Source organism: Lynx rufus, unplaced genomic scaffold (genome assembly GCF_022079265.1).
Source record: "Lynx rufus isolate CCGP_SWC_20201006 ecotype Redwood Valley unplaced genomic scaffold, mLynRuf1.p SCAF_5, whole genome shotgun sequence".
In the NCBI taxonomy this organism is placed as follows: domain Eukaryota; kingdom Metazoa; phylum Chordata; class Mammalia; order Carnivora; family Felidae; genus Lynx; species Lynx rufus.
Genome location: NW_025814867.1, coordinates 123,851,724 through 123,874,373, shown reverse-complemented (window position 1 = coordinate 123,874,373; position 22,650 = coordinate 123,851,724).

Genomic DNA, 22,650 nt, shown 5'->3' with positions numbered 1-22,650 from the left:
TATAAGGCTGAAGGGGTAAAGAAAATCTCTGTGGTCTCTTTTATAAGGACACTAATTATATTCATGAGGGATTCACATTAGATTATGATCTAATTACCCACCAAAGGCACCATCTCCAAATATCACATTGGGGATTAGGTTGCACATATGAATTTGATGTGAGGGGACACAAACATTCAGTCTATAGCAACTTCCTATATGAATAGCACTCATTCATATAGTAGAGTGGTTTACCAATATACCACTGACTGTGATAGTTATGGGTACTCTTATTTTTGTTTTATAGTGTTCTTGTTCCATAGAAGTCTGTCCAGAGAACCTGCTTCTTCACATAATGTGCATCCCACTAAGCACTAGCTTATCTCAAAGGTCTTGAACTTTTTCATTGTAATTATTCCCTTCGATGCAGGGAACTCTCTTCTTTAACAGATGGGTGTTCAAGAGGCACCCCCCACCACCTTGAGCATTATGTGTGACCTTGGGAAGTCATGGGCTTCTATCTAACTGATTGTTGTTATGCAAAACTTGGCAGACGTGATATACTTTGTTAATGCGACTTAGACAACCAATACAATGTTCCTGCAGACACTATCAAATGAGATTAGCTAACTGGGACTAAGTTTTATAAAGCTCTTGGCAGAAGAACAATTATCCTAAAATTGGTCCTTATCAGGGTCTTTGTTATTAATTGATGATTGATAACATTCTCAATTCTACCTATTCTGTTCCCAACCTCATCCAAACTTTTTCCTCTGTCTGTGGTTTCAAAACAAAAGCTAAAATATTCTTTCCCTATATACAATTGCTGAACAGGCCATAATTTAATTGAGTTAGGCTTTTTCTAATGCTTAGACCTTTCCTAATGCAATATGCTGAATATTACTTATCTGGCAATGAGATGCAGCACGAAGGAAAATTAGAACTAAGAGTGGGGTTAGAGCTATGCCCGTGGATCATTGCAATGGGTGAAGGTCCTCCTGCCACCCAGCCTCTGCGGGAAGAAAGCATGCTCAGAGAAAATACGTATTTTGAGGGAGGAAGGAAATAATGAATCCCTACTCTTCAAAAGTACTCTTGACTTGAATTCTCGACCACAACCAAACCTTAGCGAGTTTGGCTTAGTGTTCTGCCTGAGTTGGGGTGGAGTGGTCTGGTCAACTGATCGTGATACTCTGCCTCAAGGGAATTGGGTCACTTGCTTCTTCATTACTGCCAAGGATGGGGGCCTGAGACAGGGAGGTCTCAGAATTTGAAGGGTATTGGTGAGCTTCTCAGGACAGAAATGAGTTTAGATTAGTTTTGCACTTTTAAGGGCAGAGATCATCTTCACCTAGCTGCTCTTCTATTGAGGGATGGTTATATCTATATCTCTATCTCTATATCTATATCTCTATCTCTATATCTATATCTCTATATCATCTATACTATATCATCTATTCTATATCTATATCTATATCTATATCTATATCTATATCTATATCTATATCTATATATCTTTATCTATACCTATCATCTATATCTATATCCAAATCTATATCTATATATATATCCAAATCTATATCTATCTACATATCTATATATATCTCCATATAAAGGATCTGTGTGAGTTCTTTTACACAGAATCTTACTGGGGAAAATAAAACAGAGGGCTCTGCCTTCTTTAGGTTTGTGCATGGTTTCTTGTATATTCTTTTCCCCCCATTATCATTTAGCATTTATTAATATATAGGGGAGCTTTTGTTTTCAAATAAAAATTATTTTTAATTTAATTTAAATATTAATTATTAAAAATATAGACGAGGAGGAAGAAGTTTGGATGGGGATAAGGTGTATTAAGTAGAATGGATATTAAAAATTTAGACAGGATAGGGATGCCTGGGTGGCTCAGTTGGTTAAGCGACTGACTCTTGATTTCAGCTGAGACAATGATCTCACAGTTTGTGAGTCTGAGCCCCACTTTGGGCTCTGCACTGACAGTGCGGAGCCTGCTTGGGATTTTCTCTCTCTCTGTCTCTCTCTCTCTCTGCCCTTCCCCCTGCCAGTCTCTCAAAATAAATAAATAAAATTTAAAAAACATTAGAGAGGATTGTATTGTGTCTCTTTTTGTCTGACCATTTGTAATGGATTTGAGGACTAGGATTGGATGGATCCTTTTTTTTTTTTTTTTTTTTTTTTTAATGGGAAGCTCTACCTAAATCTTTCAAGTACAATCACTGTCAAAAGCAAACTCTCTTATAGCCTTTGGACTCTTGAGTGGATAGTAAATCATAAGGATATATTCAGGTAATTTATATAAATTCATTAAGATAAGGGGGTCATGTGGGAATCTTTTTAGGATGGTGTAAATGCTATTGCAACGTATGGATCCTGAACCCATATATACCCACATATTTAACTTAGAATTCAGAAACCTTAAGTTTCTAAATGAGAAATCTCTACTTCCCTTTTTCCCACCTTCCTATTTAGCTTTTCTTAGCCCATAGAGTCCTCTCAAAAGGCCTAAAAGCTATAGCAATTAATCCTAGAAAACACTTTTCATAGAAAAAGGAGATGTTTAGAAAGAAAATCAATCTATTATTCTATTTAAAACTTTGTTATGCTCCATACAGTTATATTTTAAGTTCCAATAATGAGTAGATTGGGATTTTCTAATTTTAAATGCTTATGTTTGAGAATATGAATGAAAAAATACTAATTAACAACAACAACAAAAACCCCTGAGAATCATACACATTTCTTGAAGAACTCAAACTGTCTTCATAGGTAGAGCTCTGTTCTTTGGTTCTTCACTTCTAAGAAACATAAAGACATTTAAAAAAACACATTATTATATTATAGGACAGAAGGCTTTTTTCTATAGCTTTGAGGGGTTATATTGTAAATTAAAAGTAATTTCCTTTTGGTCAGATTTTACAATTTTTTTTTTGAAAAGTAGTTTAGGATGGATGTATTATCTTTCAAACAAATTCACTTGGAGACAGATATATAGATATAATAAATTAGGGTATTATCACTTTAATAAAAAGTTTCCACCAAGTTATTTATAGAGAATGCTATGGTGTGTCACCCAGATCCCCCTTTAGGGATCAATTTCCCTACTGTCACAAGAGTTACCTGCAGGCTATTGACAGTTAATTCCACCCTTAGGAATTGCTCTCAGCCAAAGAGAGTTGTGTCACCCATGTATGTTCTTTTCCCTTGGGTAGCTTATATATATTGACAGATTCATGGTGGGAATAAAATGTGTGCCCCTTTGTGTTTGGGGGGACAACGAAGAACCCCTGCAACTTCAGAAGTCTCCATGGAATTGACTGAGTTTTTGTTATAAAAGCATTGCAGCTCGGCTTGTTCCTCTGTCCATTCCTGCTGTCCTCATTCCTCCACAGGTGTTGATCCAAATCAAATTAACCTTTTTGTGTTCAAATCCTTGTTCCAGATTCTGCTTCCCCATAAATGAAGACTGACCTAAGAGAGTTGGTACTAGAATTGGGGTGGTTCAAGGAAACCAATTCTGAAAGAGACATTGAAGTTTGGTCACCTGCCAGTCAGATGGCAATGTGTACTTCATTATGGATGGTGAACGGAGTACAGATATTTCCTGGTATACTATAGCGGCACAATTATTAAAAAGTTTTCACCAATGGTGAACTGAGACAACATACCAGTAGAAGGGAATGCGCTGATGGGCACAATAATTCCAATGATTGAGAGACTTGACACAAGTTGTAAATATAGGACAATAGAATTTGATGTCTCCTTCTGAGTTCCATCCATTTACTGGGAAAGACAAACAAAGGCTTAGGTTGTTAATCACCAATTTAAAGTGAAACATGAAAACCAGAGGGTCTTTTTCGGTAGAATATGAAAAAACTCTCATCTCCTACAGGTAAATAAAACAAACAAAACAAAACAGAGGGTCAGACTCAATTATAAGGATTGTGGAGCTCTAGACAAGACTGAATTATCAGCCTCAGCAAATAATCTATGCCAAGGTTAGGGTCCTGATTGGGAAAGAGTGGGACCCTTCTCCTCCCCTCTCCCAGCTTTATTGAGCTAGAATTACATATAATGTTGTGTAAGTTTAAGGTGCACATGATTATTTGATGCACTTATGTATTGCAAAATGATTACCACAGTGAGGTTAGTTAATGCATCCATCACCTCACATACTTGTGTGTGTGTGTGTGTGTGTATGTGGTGATGACTTTTAAGATTAACTTCTTAGCAACTTCCAGTATACATTATTGTTAACTGTAGTCATTGTGTTGTATATTAGAACCTCTGAACTTGTTCCTCTTAGAGCAAGAAGTTAGTACCCCTGGGCCAACATCTTCCCATTGCCCCTACCCTCCCACCCCAGGCAAGCACCAATTTCTCTCTGTTTTTATGATTTTTTAAAAGGATTCTACAAATGAGATTATACAGTATTTATCATTCTCTGGTTTATTTCACTTACCATAATACCCTTAAGCCTCAGCCATAAAGATGCAAACAGCAGGATTTCCTTTGTCTTATGGCTGAGTAATATTCCATGTATAAATATACCACATTTTTGTTACCCATTCATCCATCAACAGATACTTAGGTTGTATCTAGTTTTGGATAATGGAAATAATCCTATAATGAACATGTGGGTGCAGATATCTATTCCACAGAGTGATTTTGTTTTATTCCGATACATACCCAGAAGTGGTGTATGTGTGTATCTCCTTATATATATTTGATATTTACCTGTTTTGGGATATATAATTTATCATTATTCCATAGGTTGCCTTTTCAATTTATTGATTTTTTTTTTCTGTACAGAAGCTTTTTAGTTTGATGTAGTACCACAAGTTTTTGTTGCTTGTGATTTTGGTGTCATATACAAAAAATCATTGCCCATATCAATGTCAACAACCTTATTCCCAAATTTTCTTCTAGGAGTTTTTATCTCAGGTACTACATTATAGTCCTTAATACATTATGAGTTAATTTTGTGTATGGTCTAAAATATTGGTCCACTTTCATCCTTTTGCATGTAGTTGCTCAGTTTTTTACAATACCATTTAATAAGGAGACTGCCATTTCCCCATTGTATATTCTTGGTCTCCTTGTCTGAAATTAATTGACTATACATGCATGGGATTATTTTGGGGTTCTCTATTCTTTGTATTGGTATGTGTACTGTTTTTATGCCAGTATCATAATGTTTTGATTGTTATAGCTTTGTAGTATAATTTGAAATCAGGAATTTTGGTGCCTCCAGTTTTGTTCTTCTTTCTCAGGATTGCTTTGGATATTTGAGTTCTTTTGTGGTTCCACCAAATTTTATGATTGTTTTTCTATTTCTGTGGAAAATGCCATTGGGATTTTGATAGGGATTGCACTAAATTTGTAGATAATTTTGAACAGTATGAACATTTTATCAATATTAGCTCTTCTGACATAACACAGAATAGCTTTTCATTTATTTGTATATTCTTCAATTTCTTTCATTTATGTCTTACAGTTTTCAGTGTACAGTGATTTCACCTCCAAGGTTAAATTAATCTCTAAGTATTTTATTGTTTTTGATGCAATTATAAGTGTGATTGTTTTGGGGTGCCTGGTTGGCTCAGTCAGTTAAGTGTCTGACTTTGGCTCAGGTCATGATCTTGTGGTTCGTGGGTTTGAGCCCCACGTTGGGCTCTGTGCTGACAGCTCAGAGCCTGGAGCCTACTTCAGATTCTGTGTCTCCCTCTCTCTGCCCCTCCCCCATTCACACTCTGTCTCTCTGTCTCTCTCAAAAATAAATAAACATTAAAAAATTTTTTAAAGTAAAAAAAATAATTGGGATTGTTTCTTTATTTCTTTATCAGATAGTTCTTGGTTAGTGTATACAAACACAACTTATTATTGTGTTGATTTTATATCCTGACACATTACTGAATTCATTTATTCTAACAGGTGTGTGTGTGTGTGTGTGTGTGTGTGTGTGTGTGAAGTTTTTAAGGTTTAATATGTGTAAGATCATATCATCTGCAAATACGGACAATTTAAATCTTTTTAAAAGTAATTTGGATGTCTTTGATTTCTTTCTCTAGCCTAATTGCTCTAGCTAGGATTTCTAGTACTATTTTGAAAAGGGATGGTGGTGAACACATTTGCCTTGTTCTTGATCTTAGAGGAAAAGTTGTTAAAAAGTTGAGTCTGATGTTATCTATGGGCTTGTTATATGTGGCTTTTATTATGTTGAGGTACATTCTTCTATGCAAAATTTCCTGTCTTTGTTTATGATTTGATGACTTTTTGTTGTGATGTGGTTTGACTCGTTTATTATAATCTTTTGTGTACCTATTATAGGTTTTTTCCTTTTTGTTTACCCTGGGTTTAACATAAAACATCTTAGGGTTATAGCATCCTGTTTTATTGTGGTAACAACTAAACTTTAATAGAATATAGAAACTCAATACTTTTATGTTTCTGGCCCTTACATTTTAGGTTATTGATGTTATAATTTATGTCTTTTTTATGTTGTGTAGCTGATAACAAATTATTGTAGCTGTTTTTAATAAGTTTAATAAGTTTATTAACTTCTAAACTAGAGTTGCAAGTGATTTATGTACCACCAATACAATACTAGAAAACCTGACTTTGACTATATATTTACTTTTACCTTTCACACATTCATATATTTTTAGGAAGTTAATGATCATCTTTCCATTTCAGCTTGAAGAACACCTGTTAGCAAGTTTAGAAGTAGTGAGCTCTCAGCTTTTTTTTTTCTAAATTTTTCAACGTTTACTTATTTTGGGGACAGAGAGAGACAGAGCATGAACAGGGGAGGGGCAGAGAGAGAGGGAGACACAGAATCGGAAACAGGCTCCAGGCTCTGAGCCATCAGCCCAGAGCCCGATGCGGGGCTGGAACCCACGGACTGCGAGATCGTGACCTGGCTGAAGTCGGACGCTTAACCGACTGCGCCACCCAGGCGCCCCAGAAGTAGTGAGCTCTCAGCTTTTTGTTGTTATTGTTGTTTGTTAGTTTGATAAATTCTTTTTTTTGTCCCTCCTTTCTGAAGGATAGTTTTGCTGGATGGAGTATTTTTGTTTGACAATTTTATTCCTTCAATAAAGGTACTATCTCATGCTCTCTTGACCTACAAAATTTCTGTTGAGAAACCTTCTGATAATCTTAAGGAGGCTCCCTTGTAAGTGATGAATCACTTTTCTTGCTGCTTTCAAAATTCTTTCTCTTTGACTTTTGACAATTTACTTATGTGTCTTGTAGCACTTTTCAGGTTCAAACTATATGGGGTCTTTTGTACCTCATGAATCCGGGTGTCTATTCTCTCCCTAACTAGGGCTATTTTTAGCCATTATTTCTTTAAATAGATTTTCTATCCTTTTTTCTTTCTCTTCTCCTTATAGGATTCCCATAGAGTATATTTTGCTTCCTTTTATGGTATCCCATTAGTACCATAGACATTCTACATTACTTTTCATTTTTTCTTTTCTTTTGCTTCTCTGGCTGGATAATTTCAAATGATCTATCTTGGGTTCACTAATTCTTCTACTTATTGAGTCTGGTATTGAATATCTCTATTGAATTCTTCAGTTTAGCCATTGTGTTTTCCAGTCCTAGATTTTTTTTAATGTTAGTTTCTATTTTTTTAATGTATCATTTTATTCATTTATTGTTTTTCTATTTTGTTTAGTTGTCTCTGTGTTGTTCTTGTAGTTTGTGGTATTTTAAGAATATTATTATGAATTCTTTGTCAGACAGTTCATAGTTCTCCATTTCTTTGGGGTCAGTATTAGAGCTGTATTAGTTTCTCTTCTTGATGTCATGTTTGTTAATTCTTTATGATCCTTATATTCTTGCACTGGTTTTTGTGCATTTGAGGAAGTGGGCCTCTCTTCCAGACTTTATAGGTTTGCTTTGGCAGGGAAAGACCTTTACCAGTCAGATCTGCTTGGGGTTCTGGACAGTTCATCTGGTAGCATCCACAGGTAGGTGGGGTTTTCTAAGAGGGTCTCTAGCTGGGCAAAGCCACTGCCTGTGGAGTGATGGGGGGGTTGGTGGGGGGATGCCATAGGATGAATAAGACTGCTGGCTCTGCTCTGTAGGTGGCCCCACTAATTGGTCTCAGCAGTCATGTCTGTTTGGGTAGAGTCACAGGCTGTGTTGCCTGGCAAGGCAGTGCCACTTGCATTCCATGGTTGGACAGGGCTGTGGGCTGGACTCAGCAATTGCTCCTGGTCAGGTGGGACCTCAGGCTGTGTCTCCTAACTGGAAGATGCCATTGGCTGGACTCCATGGAGGGTCTTTGTGGTCAGACAGGGACTTAGGTTGAGCTTTGTGATGGGGGCTGCAAGCTGTGTCCTGAAGTTTGGTGGGGATAGCAACCCACCAAATAATCAGGTTAGCTTCATAATCAGGTGCTTCATAATCAGGTTGGCTGCTGGCTGTGCTCTGCCGTTAGGTGAGCTTGCAGAGAAGCCTGGCTCTCTGTTTAGCCTCTTCTATATCCTGCAGTTGGATGGCAGCTAGAGACTGTTCCATGATTGAGTGGGACCACTGTCAAGGCTTTTTGACTAGGTGGGGATGCAGGCTAAGCTCTGTGAATGGATGAGGTCACTGACTGGGCTTTCTGCTTAGACGAGGCTTCAGGGTATGATCAGCAATATATTATGGCCATAGGCTGGGCTCTGCTGTTGAGTGAAACTTTCAGTGAGTCTCTGTGCCTGAGTGGTACCATACACTGCGATCCCGGCTGTTTGAGGTCACTGTTCTGGCACCTTAGTCCTGAAAACCAGAGCTATGCTCAGCTGGCTTTGTGCCTTGCTTGAGCAAACTGTAGGATGAAATCTGCACCTACTTGGGTTCTCTGGCCAGTATTTCTTGTCAGATGGGACTGGAGGCTATGTTCAACAGTTGGGTGGGGCTGCTGACTTGTTCCACTGTCCAGGAAGCACACAGGGTATACTTTTTGGCCACTGGATGTCTATGGCCAGGCTTCCCAGTGGAGCAGGACTGGAGTCGATGCTCAGCAGGTGGGCAATGCTTTGAACTTGCTTCCTTGCCCAGTTGGGGTTATTGGCTTGGCTCTGAAGATAGGAAGAGCTGCTGGATGAGATATCTGCTCAGGTGCCACTGCAAGTAGTTATGTGACCCATCTATGACATCTGAGTGCTTGTTGCTGTAAGCCTTGTCTGCATCTTTATCTGTGTCTGGTCATTAGTGGTTGAGTCCGGCAGAACCCCCCAGTGAATCATAGATGTGAGGCTCAAGTGGGCTCCCAGGAAGCATCTTGCAAAGCTGGGGAAACAGAATGTCCACCTTGGTCTTTCTTTTCCCCACTGGAGAAACTATATGCCCAAGAAGAACCTCTTATATGGCACTTATTGCCTGGGGGAAAGATTATGTTGTCAAAGTGTAGACTCTCCTTTTATCCTACTAATGTGGTACTTCTTGGTGTCTGTGGTCCAGAGTGAATGTTTCAGCCTCACCCCTGGGTTCCAGGATTTTTACAATGGTATCTTGTCTATGGATAGTTGCTAGTTGGCCTTCTTATGAGGAGAATTGATATCAGGAATGAATGACCTATTTTGTCATCCATATGATATCACTGTTCTCCTCCCCCTAAAATCTTAGGATGAGGAAATCTGGGTCAATGCACTTTGAAAATTTTTACCCATAAATTCTTTGTATTGGCTGAGTCTTCACAGTAGTCTACTCTTCCATATTAAAACTCCGTCTTTCCCCTTGCTTGAAGACAGTCCAAGGTTGTCTTATAAGAAAATACCCATCCCACCCCCTCAGGATCTACTCTACCACCAGTCCCGACCAAAGACTAAAACTTAGTGGTAAATGGCAATATAATCTAGCTAGATATGTGTTGGGCTTCCTGAAGAAGAAAAGGGATGACAAACCAAAGGAACTGCAGGATTTAGCTAACTTACTCAAGTTAGCTAATTTAATAGTACTGGCAGGAATCATGTATATGTGGGATTGGATCTTTTTTTAAATTTTTTTTTAACGTTTATTTATTTTTGAGACAGAGAGAGACAGAGCATGAACGGGGGAGGGTCAGAGAGAGAGGGAGACACAGAATCTGAAACAGGCTCCAGGCTCTGAGCTGTCAGCACAGAGCCCGATGCGGGGCTCGAACCCATAGACCGTGAGATCATGACCTGAGCTGAAGTCGGACGCTTAACCGACCAAGCCACCCAGGCGCCCCTGTGGGATTGGATCTTAAAGGAGCTGGATTATTCCAAGCACTTTCCCCATGATACACATAATTTTGGCAAGGATGAGAGACGATACTGCTAACATAAAGAGCTAGGTGGGCTCTTAGAGGTTGAAAGAAAGTTACGGCTCTCACTTAGTGAGATACAAATGCCATAACTAAAATGGCAGATGGTAGAATAAAAGGTAAAAAGAGTCAAAGAGGTTGGCTTCCTAGAGTGGATAAATTGCATAAAGCCTTCAAACTCACTAGCTGCCTATGTTTTATAAGAATGTGGAGGATATAGTGTTTTGCACAGTGATAAGATGAGAGTGCCCTCCCCATTTTTATGAAGATCAGTGGCGACTGTCCTCTGAAGACCCAAATGATGACAGAAGATGCTGGTACATAATACTGGAAAGAGTTAGAGTGGCCACTGGCAGCTGGAGACCTGAAATATCCCTGATAAAATGAGAAACAGAATCCTGAAATAACACAGGTTAGATGGCAGTGGTGCAGGGTCAGAATGTCAGCCTGGGAGGCTGAGTCACATAGAAATACAGAGACGTTTGATAGAAGATGGTAGTCTTAGGGAAACCACGAAGGAGTAGTTGACAAGAATATTTCTTAATGTATAAAAATCAAAGGAATTCAAGAATGAATGATCAGGAGGTCGCAGGCTATTCTCTCCATAACATGTCATAATCTCTTGCTCATTTTAATAATATGGGCTGATTTTAAGTTCCACATTACACTGACTGAAGAAAAGGCCAGTTGCTCAGAAGGAAGGAACTTGCAAAACCAAAGCAAATGAACTGTGCTGTAATGATTCAGAATCTTTACTCAAAGGAACCTATATCCATTTACTTGGATAACCATACACTAGGGAAAGGGAAATGACAAGACATTTAGAGAACAGTAGGGCATAGGGTTTGAGTTGGTATTGATACACAAGTGCTGGAAGTGGTACCAGGATTCCCTCAATCCCCTTGTTAGAATGGAACATAGAGAGACCAGGTAATAAATGAAGTCTTGGGTACACTGAGTACATAAGCCCAACTACTAGACATTTCTTTAGTGTTCAAATATATACTTAAAATGCAAAGACTACATTTAATTTCATTGTTTTGTTGAGTCAGAACTGCTGGAATGGAGAATACCAAGTAGAAGTCCCTAAAGCTGGTCAAGATGGTCAAAAAATCAGATGGATCCTGGAAGGTGATAGTGAATGACCACAAAGTACCACAAAAACAGTAACCCCAATCGGAGGCATTTTACCAGATGTAACAATATTTTAAATAAAGGAAGAATCAGAAACAGGATCATGACAAGCCATATTAGAGCTCAAGGCAAAAGGAAAAATAAGTAATGCATATTTTTTCTTTATTAAAATTTTTGATATTTTGTTCATCATGGATTTTTTGACTGATAATGATTTCTTTAAAAAAATGCATTGAAATATTATTTATCTTGATTATTGAATTTTTAATGTTCCCTTAAATTTTGTGTCTGATGCAAATGTTTTCTTCAACTCACTCTAGTCTTGGTTCTGTATAACAGAGCTTCAGAAACTTGGTAAACAGTCGGTATTCTGATGAATGCATTATTCTTCATTTCTAATGGGAAGGAGATCGGAAGTTAACATTCATATGTGATGAACAAAAATAAACATTTATATTCTTCTCTCAGGGCTATAATAATTTTCTTACTCTGTGTCATAAATATAGCCTGAGGGGAACTGGTGATCTTGGAAATCCATATATCACATTGGTCCTCTATTTCAAAGTCATTATATTAAGCAGACTGGAAGAAGCAGAAGTATTTATTCTGGTAGCCCTTGTAAGACTGTGTAGTCTAGAGTGTGAGAAATAAACCCAATGAAGATTCAGAGACTTGTTACATTGGTGTAGTTTGTAACAATTCAGTGACCTAATATATACACCAGATCATTTCCACAGTGAAAAACAATTTATTGTATCTTTCATCTTGCCACTAAGAAGGAAAACACAAGTCCTGGTATGAAATGACACAGAAGGCCAACACCTCTGAGTTGAACACATAACAGGAGCATTCTGTAGGAGCTTCTGGCTATTGTAGCCCTCCCACATGGGCCCCTTGCTTAATGATAATATGGAAGTCTCTATGAGATTGAAGGTGTCTGTAGTAAGCATGGATCACCATGACTCAAATGGAGAATTATAATTTAGACCCTTTGGTGTTCTGAAGCAAGCCTTTGCCATCTGCAACAGAAAATCATCTTCTATTAGATTAACAGTTGTGGCATGCTAGGGGTCTTGATAGAGACAGAGAATGTAAATGGAAATCAAGTAACCATGCAGAGTTGGATTCTGCCAAACTCATCTACTCAAAGGTTGATCAAGCCCAATGGCAATTCATCATTGCAGAATTATTCATGAGCAGAGCCAGAGGGTACACATAAGCAACACAAACAGGTGGCTCCGACTCCCTATCATCTACTGTTGCATTGGACTGTCTCGTTTAGCATGTGCCAATGGTGTATGGGGAATTCATTTTAAATAGCTCATGAAGGAGGTGAAGGCTGAGCTTAAGTCATAGATGGGTTGGCTTTGTATATTAGCTAAAAATCAAAGTGCTGTTCTACAGACCAACGTAAGGGTGGGCTTGAAAGATAGGGGTGAGGAGAAATCCTCCCAATTGGTATAAGTTTGAGTAGTATCCATCTATGTGGAGAAAAGTGGCTTGGGTTGAAATAGATGTGGCTTCATGGTCAATGATGACTGGATCAGGATTGATTAGGAGCTTGGAAAGAGAAAGATTGAGGATTGGGAAAAATTATTTTTTGGGGGGAGGAGGTATTATAAACAGACCTAGGGGAAGCATAAAGTATAGAGAAAAACCTTGTAATACATGATAATTCCTGCCATAGATGAGCCATCATAGAAGAAGCACTACAAAAAAGTTTAGAGGATATCTTGGCCAGTGGACACAAGCCAGATTTGGCCATCAGTCCCCCAGTTTGGCAAAGGGGCAGCATAAATAGAAGAGTCATGAGTGGCAGGGATGTTGATCAAGCCTAGGCTCAACTGAATGGGCTGATCTAGTTGCTGCTGCAGAGTGTGCAACTTTCCAGCAACAAAAAACAATGCTGAGCCATTAACAAGGCACTTCCTCTCAGGCGCCAACAAGGTATTTGGTAGCAAAGTGATTTCACTGGCTCCCCAGTACTATCAGGCAGCAACTCATCTTAATTTTATATTAACACATGCTGCAGATATCGGGGTTGCCTTACGGACAGGGCCTCATCCAGCTCCACTACCCAAGAGTCTGGATTATTTGTTTCACCAGCATAAAATTCTGCTTCATATTGTTCTGGATCAACCAACCCACTGTACAGCAGGCAGAATGTGACTGTTGGCATCTGACCACTGGATCATTTGTCTTATCATATGCTATATGACTCAGTTTTGTCAGTAGGACTAAGCAATGGAATGGACATTTGAAAACTTATCTGAGGCACTAGTTTAGAGATGATGTCCTCTAATATTGGTATTCCATCCTCAAAAATGCAGCAAAAAATTTAAATCAATTACAGTTATAAGATATTGTATATTCAACAAGAAATCATGCATTTGAGAATAAAGGGGAAGGAGTGGACCCATATAACATTACTCCCAACAACCCACTTGGGGAATTTGTGTTTTCCATCCTCTCATGCCCATGCCTTTTGACTGAAGATTTGGAGGTCCTGATTTCCAAAGGGGAATGCTTCTACTGAGTGTCCCATTACACTTTAAGCTATGGCTATTACCTTGAATCCTGGAGTAACTATACCCAGGTGGGGCACATTTATCGTCTGAATTAAGTGGATCTGAGCAGCACAAGGAGTGGACAGTAGTGGACAGTAGTGGACAGTAGGGTGCACTGCTCAGATTCCTTTTCAGCAGCGAGATGGACCATTTCTGCTGCCAGGAAGAGCTGCTGCTGAAGACAAATGAATGACTCTCAGCCTGAGTCCATTGATTGGTTGATGTGGGAGCACAAAGGCTAGCCCCCTTGCCTACTGCTAAGAGCTCTGAAAGGACGTCTAAATAAATTCCTAGCCCTCAGTTGGATTCACTGAATCTGTTGCAACTGTGTAACAGCTTCATTCTCCCTCTGTCCAGCTCCAAGCCCTTCAAACGCTCCCAGAGTCTGCTCTGAGGCCACACCCCAGTAAATAGCCTACATGTAAATTTCTGATGCTCAAAGTCTGTTCTCTGGGGAAGTTAAACTAAAACAGGATTCCTTCAAATTTCCAGGATTCATTTACCATAAAATAATTGAAAAAGGAATTTTGCACATAAATGTTGAAGAGTAAATCTGCATAAAGTAAACTTCCCTTCCTATGTACTTTTACTTTGCTTTTTTTCTCCATTATTTTTTCTCTTTCTACTTTCCTTTTTGCTAATTCAATTATAACATCAGATATTATGGAAAAAATTAGATTTAGAAGGCTTTGCCCACCCCCTCACCCCACCCCCGCTCTAGGCCTCATCGTGTGAACTTAGATGAATTAAGTTTCCCTGGGTAAGAAGTGATTAGTTTATTAATTGGGGGGATTGTACTAGGTGGTTGATCTTTAAAGCATCTTGGAACTTTGAAAGTTAAATATTCTCCTTTTCACACTGTTTTTATACTTTAAATGCCATTGCAGTTTGGAGAGTTACTGAGTACAAAGGGGAAATACTAAAGAAATGTTTGAATCTTAGGAGGTATGGGTGTGGTCACTTGCAAAATAGGTGTAAATTGTGTAAACATTGTTTACTGATGCTAATAAGACAAAAGAAAGATTTCCCCATGGCAGATGACTTACTACAGGCCATGTAATAATAATGCAAATAATTTATTATATTCTCCAAGCATCTGTAGTATTTGTGATGTGAGAATTTGTAGACATGATTGCATTCATGATTCCTTCAGCAACTACTCACTGAGTGCCTATTTTGTGGCCAGACTGTACTAGGCCCTGGGGATACAAAGATTATTAAAATAAGATCCTAATTCGTGAACAGCTCAGAGTCCAGTGGGAGAGACTGACATATACACAAATATTACAGTGCAAAAGATCTGCTATAATGGAATATAAACAGAATGCTGCTGACAAATTTTGTAATGATTTTATGCAGACAAGATATATTCCTTCTGTAAAGATTGACTGTCAATCAGTTTGAGTACCTCTGCATTATAACAAAGGCAAACCTGATCACGGTACCACAAATCCACAAGGCCTGGCACCTCCTTTCTACAATGAGTAACAATTGCTATGATAAGTAACAATTGCTACAACAATTGCTCTAGCTATTTACATCAGCTCTGTAGGACATTTTCTTCCTCCTGTTCTACATCCGTGCAAGAGATGGTCTCTGTGGTAACTAAACAGCAGAAGCTGCCTAAAGTCCACAATTCTTTCTACCATTTTCTGAATTCAAAACAGACTGGAGAGCTAATGCTAGGGGATGGTAGCTGATGGGGCTGAGTTTGTGAGGAGGGGAGGGAACAGTCTAGCAAACGGGGGAGTGCTTTTGAGATTAATGAAGGAATAGAAGGCGATCTTCCTGGACTGAAGGGTAATAGAAGTCAGGGTGTCCTAGAGAAGCAAAAAATTCTGATAGCTCATCCAAACTGAGGCAATTTTGAGAGTGAAGGCTGGTACAAAAATATAATAACATTTATAATTAAAATTCATGTCTTGAAATATTTACAGATCAACCAATTGACTTCATAACATTGGTCGATTCTTCAAATATTTTTTTTTCAAAAAATTACATATTTCTAAAAAATAAAAAAAAACATGTTAGCTATATTAAAGCCAGTTTTAAAAATCTTTATACTGATAATCTGTATATTAAGAATAAGCAGAATAATCTTGGTGCATACTCATACTTTAATTCATCTCATTCTGTAATCCTAAATTGTTGGCATTTTTCTGAAAATACATTTTTAATTGTCTTATTATTAATTATGTAATGAAAATTCCCTATTTTCATACCTAGAAGTGATTTCTTTCTAAATGATCCTATGCTTAATTGAAGAATGTTCATCAGATTCACATAAATGATATCTTAGTCAATCTCAATTTTATTCGTCTTAGGTTCAGCATATAAATTTTCTTTTATTTTGAATTTTTTAAAAAAAATATTTATTTTTGAAAGAAAGAGACAGAGTGAGAATGGCAGTGGGGGAGCAGAGAGAGAGACACACACACAGAATCTGAAGAAGGCTCCAGGCTCTGAGCTGTCAGCACAGAGCTAGATGCAGGACTCGAACTCATGAACTGTGAGATCATGACCTGAGCTGAAGTCAGATGCTCAACCGACTGAGCCAACCAGACACCCCAGCATATAAATTTTCAAATGAAAAATTGAAACTCCATCAAAAAATCACTTTTGTGAATTGATACATTCCGAAGCACAAAACAGAATTTTATTTTTATGTTTTTAATATGAAATGTATTGTCAAATTGGTTTCCATAAAACACCCACTGCTCATCCCAACAGGTGCCCTCCTCAATACCCATCACCCACCCCAGAATTTCAGAAATTAAATTGTATATATTTTTTGTATTCTCATTATTTAATGTCTTCAGTGCCTCCTTTGTTTTTGTAGGGATAAATTTTAATGTCATTCTGCCTGCAAGCTTTTGTTCAGTAATTTCAGTTTGCTAAAAGATTTAAAATTGGATATTTTTAGTGATGATGTATTGTTTAAGTCCATTTCAGCTGCCATAACAAATATATTATAGACTAGGTACCTTAAATAACAAACATTTACTTCTCACAGTTCTGGAGGCTAAGAAGTCCAAGATCAAGGCACCAACTGATTTAGTGTCTGGTGAGAACCTGTTTCCTAGTTAATTGATGGCTGCCTTCTCACTGTGTCTGTCCTCATATGGCAGAAAGGGTAAGGGAGGTCTTTGATAAGGATACTAATTCCCTTCATGAAGGTTCCACCCTCATGATCTAATTACCTCCCAAAGTCTTCACCTCAAAATACTATCACCTTGTAGATTAGGATTTCAGCCTATGGATTTGGGGAAGATACAAACATTCAGTCCCTAACAGCCATTTAGTGAATAATTAAAAGTAAGATTTGACAGTTGGCCTTGAAGAAAGTAGAACTAAAATCTAGAAGCTTCACTTATAAACACATATAACGCCATTGCAGGGGAATTAGAGTTAAAGTCTTTGTTCAAATGTTCAAACATTCTAAAATCTCATTGACACTGGACAGCAGAGCGTGCACAATTCCTTCTAAATTCATGTCTGCTCCATAGGTTTCTTTACTAAGAGTATTTTTCCCTGATAGGTTATGGTCACCCTAAATTTGAATTCATATAATAAACATAAAACTAAGAAATAAATGTTCAATTTGAGCTCTTAAATGAATTTATAATAACACTAAAATAATACAGTATTTTCATCTTTAACTGAATGAACTTTCAAAAGCCCCGCAGGGACTCCCCCACTCTCCCTGCACATGTGAATCATGTTAGAATCTGGTAGGCACAGGTGGTGCCAAGAGAAAGAGGAAGACCTTCTGATTTCTGGTCTCTAGTACTCATTGCTGGTATCTTTAGAATCCAGTCATACATGGCTCTGCCTCCTCATGTGTGTGGTTCCAGAAATAGCTGGTGGTGTATTTCAATCAGCTCCTCCCTACCTGCTAGGACACATGTGTACGTCTCTTCCCAACTCCATATTCACTGATTTCAATTTGATAGCTTAAAACTGTCTGTGGCGGGACTATTTACACCACAGAAATTGGTAATACCTACAAATTACATTTCCTCACCCTACCGTAAGAGCTGGTTGTTAACTGTTGACCAGCATACCACTGCAAGAAACCCTAACACAAATCCTTTCTAGGCACCTCATGCCTGTCTTCCTTGCTGCAAAGTCTCCACTTGAAAAGAATGCTGCAGCAGAGCGGGTCAGGGCGAACCGCTCATCCTGGTTTGGCTAGCACAATCCCAGTAAGCACCTGCTGTGCCAGGGTCCTGTCCTGCTTGGCGCTTACACCGGAAATACTCACTTTGTAATACTGTGTAAATAACAAACACAATTAATGGTTGCATTAAAGTTAGGATGTGTTTCATAGAACTTCAATTTTTATTTCCAGCTCCTTTCTACCTTTGATCTTGCCTAGTAGTATGTGGAACACATACGCTGTGATCAGGACTCTCTCTGGGTATATGATTAAATAAAAACGACCATCAGCAATACCCAATGCTCTTTTCCTGAACCCTTGCACAATGTAATTTATACCTCTCTTTCAAGGACAGCATGCCGCATGCTCTTTGATAATAAAATCAATGTACTCACACGGGAGCAGGTGAGGCTTAGCTAACTTCAGTTGGGTATGTGTGTAGGGGAAAAAGGATTCCATATTGCTGGCCCTCCTGGACACTTGGTATATTACTGTCCTAAGTTACAAATACCAGTTTAGGCAAGAAGTGAAGCGCAGTACAGTATCTTATTTCTTAGAAATGATCCCAGTCAAGGAAATATTTTGTAGTCTCACCAAAACTGAATTTATCAGAGGGGATGAAACTCAGCTTCTAAGTGATTAGGCACCAGCAGTTTTTGCACCACAGTTAAATGTTATGTGCATAAATTATAAATTATATAGCCAAATGTTTTCATATCCTAGCTTTGGATGGACTCAAAATAATATTTTCATAAAGTACACACTAGTTAATTGAAGTTTATGTAGTGTATCTAAAGAATAATCAGGTGTTTAAAAATAAAGTATTAATCAAGGTGTATTTTCTATGACTTCTGTAATAAATTATTATAAGCATAGTGGATGAAAACATAAACTTATTATCTCACAGGTCTGTAGGTCAAAAGGTCTGACATGGGTCTCAATGGGCTAAAAATGAAGGTGTTAGTGAGGCTTCAGTATTTTCAACGTTTATTTTTTTTTATTTTTGGGACAGAGAGAGACAGAGCATGAACGGGGGAGGGGCAGAGAGAGAGGGAGACACAGAATCGGAAACAGGCTCCAGGCTCTGAGCCATCAGCCCAGAATCCGAGGCGGGGCTCGAACTCACGGACCGCGAGATCGTGACCTGGCTGAAGTCGGACGCTTAACTGACTGCGCCACCCAGGCGCCCCAAGGCTTCAGTATTTTCTACAGGCTTCTAGGAAAAATTGTTACCTTGTTTTTTCCAGCTTCTAGAGGACACCTGCATTTCTTGGCCCACGGTCTCTTTCTTCTTTAAAGCCAGTACTGTTGTAGCTTTCTTTTTTTTTTTTTCAGATTTTTTTCATGTTTCTTTGTTTCTTGAGAGACAGAGAGAGAGACCATTAGCGGGGGATGAGAGACAGGGAGACACAGAATCCGTAGCAGGCTTCAGGCTCTGAGCCCTCATCACAGAGCCGAACACGGGGCTCAAACTCACGAATCACGAGATCATGACCTGAGCTGAAGTCAGATGCTTAACTGACTGAGCCACCCAAGCACTCCTTTTTCTGCTCATCCTTTTACACAGTCACGTCTCTCTTTCTCTCTCTGACCATATCCTTGAAAAATTTTCTAATTTTATGGAAACATTGTAAGGACACATCCAGATAGGTCAGGATAATCACCCCAGGTCTAGGCCTTAGCCTAATTACATCTGCAAAGTCCTTTTCACATGTAGGTAGGTAACTTATTCACAGGTTAGTGGTATTAAGTTTTAATTGTCTTGGGTGGGGTTGCATTATTCTGCCTACCACACAAAGTGATATTTTCAGCAAAGAATAAACTATGTTCTTGGGGCACCCGGCTAGCTCAGTCAGTCATGCTTGTGATTTTTGACCTCAAGGTTGTGAGTTCGAGTGCTATTTTGCATGTAGATATTACTTAAAAAAATCTTTGAAAAAAGGATATACTATATTATTAAGATCTAGAGTTCATTCTTCTTTCATTTCTTTGAAGCTATAAAACAATTACCTAAATTTAGAAAAATTTTTAAGATTAATCACAAATGGAAGTGTGAAAACATTTTTTCGTTGTTATTGTTTTTTTTTTCCTGCTTGCATCAGGTACTACTTTCCTACGTAACATCAAGAAGAGTCTATAGCCAGTTAAAAGCTCTCAATCTGGATAATTTCTTCATTTCTGTGATTCCTAGAAACTTGTGTTCATGATGGCCAGATGTCTATTATTTGGTTATAATTTAATTCTGTAATTGTTAAAAAAACAAAAAAGTGTCTGCTGTCTAAGCCCATACCTGTTCCACACCTGTTGCTCTGGTGCATTTCTTTTTTTTTAATTTATTTAATTTATTTTATTTTATTTCTATTTTTCAATATGAAATTTATTGTCAAATTGGTTTCCATACAAAACCCAGTGCTCATCCCAACAGGTGCCCTCCTCAATACCCATCACACACCCTCCCCTCCCTCCCACCCCCATCAACCCTCAGTTTGTTCTCAGTTTTTAACAGTCTCTTATGCTTTGGCTCTCTCCCACTCTAACCGCTTTTTTTTTTTTTGTTCCTTCCCCTCCCCCATGGGTTCCTGTTAAGTTTCTCAGGATCCACATAAGAGTGAAACCATATGGTATCTGTCTTTCTCTGTATGGCTTATTTCACTTAGCATCACACTCTCCAGTTCCATCCACGTTGCTACAAAGGGCCATATTTCATTCTTTCTCATTGCCACGTAGTATTCCATTGTGTATATAAACCACAATTTCTTTATCTATTCATCAGTTGATGGACATTTAGGCTCTTTCCATAATTTGGCTATTGTTGAGAGTGCTGCTATGAACATTGGGGTACAAGTGCCCCTATGCATCAGTACTCCTGTATCCCTTGGGTAGATTCCTAGCAGTGCTATTGCTGGGTCATAGGGTAGATCTATTTTTAATTTTTTGAGGAACCTCCACACTGTTTTCCAGAGAGGCTGCACCAGTTTGCATTCCCACCAACAGTGCAAGAGGACTCCCATTTCTCCACATCCTCGCCAGCATATATAGTCTCCTGATTTGTTCATTTTAGCCACTCTGACCGGCGTGAGGTGGTATCTTAGTGTAGTTTTTTTTTTTTAATATATGAAATTTATTGTCAAATTGGTTTCCATACAACACCCAGTGCTCATCCCAAAAGGTGCCCTCCTCAATACCCATCACCCACCCGCCCCTCCCTCCCACCCCCCCATCAACCCTCAGTTTGTTCTCAGTTTTTAACAGTCTCTTATGCTTTGGCTCTCTCCCACTCTAACCTCTTTTTTTCCTTCCCGTCCCCCATGGGTTCCTGTTAAGTTTCTCAGGATCCACATAAGAGTGAAACCATATGGTATCTGTCTTTCTCTGTATGGCTTATTTCACTTAGCATCACACTCTCCAGTTCCATCCATGTTGCTACAAAAGGCCATATTTCATTTTTTCTCATTGCCACGTAGTATTCCATTGTGTATATAAACCACAATTTCTTTATCCATTCATCAGTTGATGGACATTTAGGCTCTTCCCATAATTTGGCTATTGTTGAGAGTGCTGCTATAAACATTGGGGTACAAGTGCCCCTATGCATCAGTACTCCTGTATCCCTTGGATAAATTCCTAGCAGTGCTATTGCTGGGTCATAGGGTAGATCTATTTTTAATTTTCTGAGGAACCTCCACACTGCTTTCCAGAGCGGCTACACCAATTTGCATTCCCACCAACAGTGCAAGAGGGTTCCCGTTTCTCCACATCCTCTCCAGCATCTATAGTCTCCTGATTTGTTCATTTTGGCCACTCTGACTGGCGTGAGGTGATATCTGAATGTGGTTTAGATTTGTATTTCCCTGATAAGGAGCGACGTTGAACATCTTTTCACGTGCCTGTTGGCCATCCGGATGTCTTCTTTAGAGAAGTGTCCATTCATGTTTTCTGCCCATTTCTTCACTGGGTTATTTGTTTTTCGGGTGTGGAGTTTGGTGAGCTCTTTATAGATTTTGGATACTAGCCCTTTGTCCGATATGTCATTTGCAAATATCTTTTCCCATTCCGTTGGTTGCCTTTTAGTTTTGTTGGTTGTTTCCTTTGCTGTGCAGAAGCTTTTTATCTTCATAAGGTCCCAGTAGTTCATTTTTGCTTTTAATTCCCTTGCCTTTGGGGATGAGTCGAGTAAGAGATTGCTACGGCTGAGGTCAGAGAGGTCTTTTCCTGCTTTCTCCTCTAGGGTTTTGATGGTTTCCTGTCTCACATTTAGGTCCTTTATCCATTTTGAGTTTATTTTTGTGAATGGTGTGAGAAAGTGGTCTAGTTTCAACCTTCTGCATGTTGCTGTCCAGTTCTCCCAGCACCATTTGTTAAAGAGATTGTCTTTTTTCCATTGGATGTTCTTTCCTGCTTTGTCAAAGATGAGTTGGCCATACGTTTGTGGGTCTAGTTCTGGGGTTTCTATTCTATTCCATTGGTCTATGTGTCTGCTTTTGTGCCAATACCATGCTGTCTTGATGATG